The sequence below is a fragment of the Dioscorea cayenensis genome, chromosome 4, assembly GCF_009730915.1.
Source record: "Dioscorea cayenensis subsp. rotundata cultivar TDr96_F1 chromosome 4, TDr96_F1_v2_PseudoChromosome.rev07_lg8_w22 25.fasta, whole genome shotgun sequence".
Lineage (NCBI taxonomy): Eukaryota > Viridiplantae > Streptophyta > Magnoliopsida > Dioscoreales > Dioscoreaceae > Dioscorea > Dioscorea cayenensis.
The window spans coordinates 15,235,380-15,242,434 of NC_052474.1; the positions used below are offsets into that span (position 1 = coordinate 15,235,380).

At 41.1% G+C, this 7,055-nt stretch overlaps 1 non-coding gene across 1 annotated transcript; it reads left to right on the top strand.

The window, feature by feature from the left end:
• Positions 1–681: 681 nt before the first annotated feature.
• On the top strand, positions 682–788 carry LOC120259700. The gene has a single exon (XR_005536256.1). It is a non-coding gene; the product is annotated as a small nucleolar RNA R71 (small nucleolar RNA).
• The last annotated feature ends 6,267 nt before the right edge of the window (positions 789–7,055 follow it).

Sequence of the window (7,055 nt, forward strand, 5' to 3'; positions counted from 1 at the left end):
GTCTCTTCGATAGAGACTTCCTAATTTGCCCCACTTGATTTTCTAGATTGTGCAATGACGCGGTGTGGTTGCAAAGTGTAGCCTCGATCGATTGGAACCGTATATCCGATGATTGCACAAATCTAGTCAAAGCCTTTTCTAGATAGGTCATTCGGGTCTCCAAACCTGAAACTCGATTCTCCATGTTTGGGGTTTATTGTTGTTGAAAACCCGATGATGTGGTGCCCTTTTGTTGCCCTTGATTATTCCATGAGAAATTAGGGTTGTTCCTCTAACCCGAATTGTAGGTATTGCTATAAGGATTGCCTTGGTTTCTCATTGTATTACCCACATAATCAACTTGTTTAACGGAGGATGTACCACATACGGCTATCGGGCAATCGGAGGGGGCATGTCCTCCACCACACCCGGTGTAAGTAGTCACCCAGCTATCGGGCAATCTTACTCAATGATTCCACTTGGGCCACCAAAGAAGTGACTGCATCTATTTCATGGAGTCTGGCCACTTTCTTCCTTTCCCGCGTGTTCCAATGGTAGCTATTCATGGCCATATCCTCCATCAACTGTTGGGCCACTTCGGGGGTTTTACTCCCCATTGTTCCTCCTGCGGCGACATCTAACAATAGCCTTGTACTCGGATTCAACCCATTATAGAAAGTCTGAATAATCATCCATTCGCGAAATCCGTGTTGTGGACACCTCCGCAAAAGATCCTTGAAGCGTTCCCATGTCTCAAACAATGATTCCAATTCCATCTGCGCAAACAACAATATCTCATTTCAAAGCTTCACAAGTTTCCCTGGAGGAAAGTATCTTGCAAGGAAAGCTTTGACCATCTCATTCCAAGTTGTGATGGATGCTTTTGGCAAGGAATGAAGGCACTGCTTGGCTTTTCCTTTGAGTGAAAATGGGAAAGTCCTCAATCTAATAGCATCATCTGATACACCATTAATCTTTAACATGTCACAAACTTTGAAGAAGTTCTCTATGTGGTTGTTTGGATCCTCATCGGCCAAACCATTAAACTGCGCTGACTACTGAATCATCTGGATGAATGCTAGATTTAGCTCAAAGTTCAAAATTGTAATTTGGGCTCGCACAATGCTAGATTGTGTCCCCAATACTGATGGTCAGGAATAATCAGATAATGTTCATTGTTGTTCATTCTATTCAGCAATGTTGTTAGATCCTTCAAATTCCATGTCAACTAGATTGGACAGTTCTTCCATAGGTTCTCTTTCTTTTCTTCTGAGTATATGTTCAAGTTCGGGATCTCCTTCAATTAATATCGAAGAATTTCCTCAGGTCATAGCCGGGAGCTGCACCAAAATAAGAAAACAAAATTAGAACGATGATAGAATAAGAAGATATAAAATTGAATGGATGAATGGATGGCTAAGATAAGAAAGTGTAAGTATCTCTAAATGCGCCCTCCCTGGCAACGGCGCCAAAAACTTGACAACACCCCTTACATGTTACCCGCAAGTGCACGGATTTGTCAAGTAATAAATTCACAGGTGAGTGGGGTATCGTATCCACAGGGAGTAGGGAGTAAAAATAATTAAATTGCTACTTAACCAAGTGAAGATGAACAATGATTATGTTGATAAGGTGTGGTGGTAATAAGAGTAAAAGAAACAAAGGGAAAAGGGAAGTTCATTCCTTATCCCATTCGCTCTACTATGACCGCAAAGGACTCTTGGAACATGGAGGTAGAGTAAATCAAATCGAAGGGGAAAGGGGACGCTCTGCTACCTCTCGACTCAGCTCAACTCTCTCCAATCTAGCTTTGTATAACCTTCATGGCGTGTCACTCATCCACAAAGGTTACCAATATAGACTCTCAACCCTAGTGTCATTCTAAGGGAGAAATCATTCAACAAGCATTCAAGATTGGAACTCAATTAAAACATCAATTAAGGAAAGCATAATAAAAGGTTTAAAGAAACAATAGCATCCTAGGTTTCACAAATCCAAGTACCCACTAGGGGGTTTAGCTCTCCATGGAGCTAGTTACAATCAACAATGAAATCAAATGTAAAAACAGGTAATCCATAAAAAACACCCTCGGTGTTCATGTCGAAGGTCTTGTGGAGTAGTTGAGTCTTCTCCAAGGGTTCCCTTGTCCGGCCTAAGGCACACCTCGTCAAATCTATACCGACAAAAGCTCCCCCAATAACCTTTTTCCAAGCAAATCGTGATGTTGAATCCTCCGAATCACTCCTAAGATGTGCTAAAAGCCTCTTGAAACCCTAGCCGACAGCCTTCCCAATGACGGAGAAAAGTGGAAGAGAAGAGGTGAAAAAGATACCCAAATTTGGGCTAAATCGTAACTTAAATAAGGCTAGAATCGGGCATCCACACGCCCCTGTGGATGTTTCTCACGGGCATGTCGAATTTCCACACGAGCGTGGGGAATTTCCACATGCCCGTGTGGATTCTCTAGAAATCTCATTTTTGACCGGCTGTGAACAGAAGTACTACAGTAGTCTGCCAGAACACTCCCAATTCCACACTCTTCATCGAGGCAACATAAATTGGCAAACGTTTATGCCATAGATCGCACATCTTCTTCAGTTAAAAGCTTCATTAGCGGAGATCTTGTCATCAACGCATGGGTCGGAATATGCAAATGTGACTGCCTTTGTGCCCCTCCAATCCATTGTAGTGACTTGAATTCATGGAGGTTGGCACACATTCACGTATCTTGGAGCCCCACTTGTGTCTTTGCATTTGTTCCTTCCAAGATTCCACCAAATAATGCGATTACGATCTACTTTTGACTTCTTTTCTTAATACTTAGCTTCACAACCCTATATGCATGGAAGTAATACAATTGCACAAGTATTAGCGCTAAAACCTGATAAATGTAATGCTGATCATAAGGAAAGAACACTTTGCATTCTTATCACACAAACACTTATCATAAACCCCCAAGTACTTTGCAAATTCCAAGTGATTCATTTCATGAGACCTTCCAAAAGCTTGGAATCGAATGACACCTTGTCTTCGAGTAATGACACTCCTTTCATCTTGCTTCGCCTCAAGGGTGCTCAACACCTCCAATGTAAGTTGATGAAAAGTAGGATCATATATTGAGAACAAATTCACCCAACCATTATGAGATAATAATTGCTTCACTTGTTCATCCAACCCAAGGTCCCCTAGAATAATCCACTCAATATGACGAAAGGTACCAAAAGGTTTGGTCTTCAAAATGTCGTATCTTGCTTTGTGAATAGCACTAGAGAAACGGGGTTCTTCAGGGGTGTGAGAATCATTTCTTGGTCATTTGGAGGTGAGTTTCTTGACGTATGGCATTCCTACATAAAGAACAAATCATATAAGGCTTAAAGGAATTCAAAAGAATGCAAAATGTGGTATGAAAAGGGTAAGAAAAATGAGAAAATCAATTGAATAGGATCCATTCGGCACAAATATATAAGAGGTGAGATAAGATCTTTCTTTTATACTTACTGTTTGTAACTCAACATTTGTATTTCATTATCCAGTGCTTGTAGATTATTGTATTTGTTTAAGTCAGAGGTGATACATTTAGCCACTTATCATTATCATTGTTTTTCATGATTTGTTTGCTTGGGGATAAGCAAATGCTTAAGTGTGGGGATATTTGATAAGTGTCAAAATGTATGTATTTTAGTATATGTATTTGATATATCTAGCATGTATGTTTATAAGAATTGATGCCCATTTTTGTGCTTAATCGCGTATTATTTGCGTTGTAGGGCACAAAGGAGACATGGAAGACATGAAGTTATGACTTGGGCGAAAAAAAGAAGAAAACCAGGCCACGATATTGCAGCGTATTCACTATAGCTAGAATACTGTAGCAGTGGCACTATAGCAAGATCACTGCAGCAACCACTGTAGCACTTGGAAAATTTTAGAGTCAGGATTTGACCCAGGCCATACGGCCTCAATGCTGCCATGGATTGACCACGTGATGGATACTATAGCAAGAGAAACCATCTTCTAGCTTGATTCATACAGCCTCAATGAGGCCATCATTGACCCCATCATAGACCCCGGGATTGACCCTGGTATGGCTTGTCATGGAGGGATTTTGGTGTCTTTTTAACCCCTATACGGCCCCCATACAACCGGGATACTTGGGAAGTATAAAAGCATATTTAAGTTGTGGAAGAAAGAAATTTATGGTAGCCACAACTTGGGGAAGGAAAGAAGGAACCAAGGCATCTTTTGGAGGGTTTTTCTTGAAGCTTGAGATGTGATCAAGGGCTTGGGACTTCAAGAGGAGAGTTTCACCATCAAGGGGAGAGGAGTTAAGAGGTCATTCGGCATTCATTCGGCTAGAGGAAGCATCATCCAGCTGGCCTTGCTCTTCTTCTTCATCATTTGGACTAGGAAGTGTCACTTTTGGAATTGTTTCTTGTTTTTCTTGTCTCTATCATGTTTGTTTGTATGATGGCATACTAGACCCCCAAGGCCACCGGATGTAAGTGAACCTTGGGGGGTTTATCATGTATTTTGGATGCCTTATTATTAATTGAAATGCTTGGGTTGATTTATGGTTTGGTTCATTGTTATTCATGCCTAGAACTACTTTATAAAGAGATCCATAGTTCTTATTTGATTTATACATGTAGATGTGACCTACTGACATGTATTAGATCCCTAATGAACTAGAAGGGGTATACTTGTATTGACATGCCGAGAAATTGGATGTCAGTAGCCCCTCCGAACCATAAGGATAGACTTAGGGTAAGTGTGTCCTTATTGCGGGATCTCCCTATACTTAATGCGATTGTAGGAATGTAATTAGGGAGAGATCCTTATAGACATTCGTATGGGATTAGGATTCAATCACTGAGAAATTAGGGTTGGACTAGTCTTGAGATTCTTCAGTCTAAATCACCCTTCCTATGTTATTACTGTGCATCCATATATCATGATGACCCCTCAAGAGAATCCTCATCCGTAGGCCTCTTTATCTCATCATTGCTCTTGTGATCTCTTATGTAGTTTATAATTCTCATACTTGTAATTTGCTTACACTTTTGCACTTGTTAGAGTAGTTTACCATGCTTAAGTTGTAAGTTTAGATAATAGGTGATGGAGGTGTAATAGGAGCTCCTTAGTCCGTGAAATACGATCCTTGCGCTCTTGCACAAGGTAATACTTAGCGATCACGTACACTTGTAGGGAAGCAACCATTCACCACCACCCTCCTCCAAGCACACCTTGTTAGATTCTTCACTAAAGGAGGCCATGTTAGGGAACATTTGAAGGAGAGAAGAAGGGGAGAATCAAGGAGAATGTCAAGGAGTTTGACAGCGCGGATCCGGCTTGCTCTCATTATCACCTTCTAGTTGATATTCAAAGAGTGAGTTCTTTGGTTCTTATTGCTATGTTTTATATGTATTCCGTGTTTTTTTCTTTTGATATGTTGAACTAGACTCCCAAGCCATCGGGTTTCCTTTGAACCTTGGGAGGAGACTTTATATGAATGACACTTCTATCTTGTAGTTGAATTTGTGGCTTGTGTTGTTGGTTTTAATCTATCATTATCTTGTTCTTTCTATAATGGATGGATTCGGTAGAAATAAATATGAATGATAATTGTTTGTCGGGATGCTAGCATGTATTAGGTCTTGTGATGATTAAAGAGGGATTCATTGTATTAATACACTGGAGGTTCTGGGTGTTGGTAGCCTCCCGCGCGGTTAGGGTTATTTTAGCCAAAAGCGGACATTAGAATTACCCTAATAAAGACTCCCTGCCCCCAATGACATCGTAGGGGTATCTTCTGGATGGAGGAACCCGTACTTGATTAGGGCTATAACAACGCCCCTTGCATATGTCCCGCAAGTGCACGGGCTTGTCGAAGTAATAAAATCCAAGCTGAGTGGGTATCGTATCCACAGGGAATAGGGACTAAAAATACTTAAATTGTTTCTTAACTAAGAGAAATATGAATAGTGATTTGTGTGGCAAGATGTAATGCAAACAAAAGTAAAAGAGGCAAGAGAGAGAGAACTAGTAAAGGAGAGGTAAGGCAATCGATATAAATGGGGTACTCAGATATTGATCCGCCTAGGACAATCGTTTCAAGTGCAAAAACCCTCTATTATGCTTCCTAACTAATGCATTAATGAGTCGTGGAGATCCTTTAATACATGGTCCTAAATCTAAGGTCAACCATGCCTAACCCTATACATGTTCCGGAGGAGAAATTGAATAATCTCTCAACCTCGCTTTGTCGTATAGAATTGCAATGAGTTCTAGGGATTGCATGTGATAAATCCTCTTCCTATATGTAGACCTAACCCTTTGGTCAAGGCGGAAGGTCCCTAGCCACAATTAAGCCCTAGATGCTAAAATCACTTCAACGCTTCACTCCATTGCACTCACAACAAAACCCCAGTAGAAGGTCATCCCTTAGCCCATTCACTCTATTATAACTGCAAAGAACTCGAGGAATTGGAGGTAGAATAAATCACACCGGGGGGAAAAGGGACGCTCCGCTACCTCTTGACTCACCCTCTCAACCCTCTCTAGTCTTGCTTTGTCTAACTCTCGTGGTGTGTCACTCACTCACAAGGGTTGCCAACAAGAACTCTCAACCCTAGTGTCACTCTAAGGGAGTATTCATACAATCAATGCATTCAAGATTGGAACTCAATAAAAACATCAATTAAAGAAAGCATAATAACAAGGTTCAATGAAATGAATACATTCTAGGGTTCACAATCCAAGTACCCACTAGGGTGTTTAGCTCTCCATGGAGCTAATTACAATCAATAAAATCGAATGTTAAAGCAATGAATCCATAGGAAACCCCCTCGATAGTCGTGACGATGGTCTTATGGAGAGTCTCGTCCAAAGGTCCCTTTGTCCGGCCTAGGATACACCTCACCGGATCAGTGCTGACGAAATCTCTCCACTAACCTTCTTCCAAATGGAGCACGATGTCGGAGCTGTAGAACCTCTCTCAAGTTGGGGAAAAGATGGAGAAAAGAATGCTGAAATCGGGGCTGAAATCGGCTTTTAAAGGGCTGGAATCGGGAATCCAC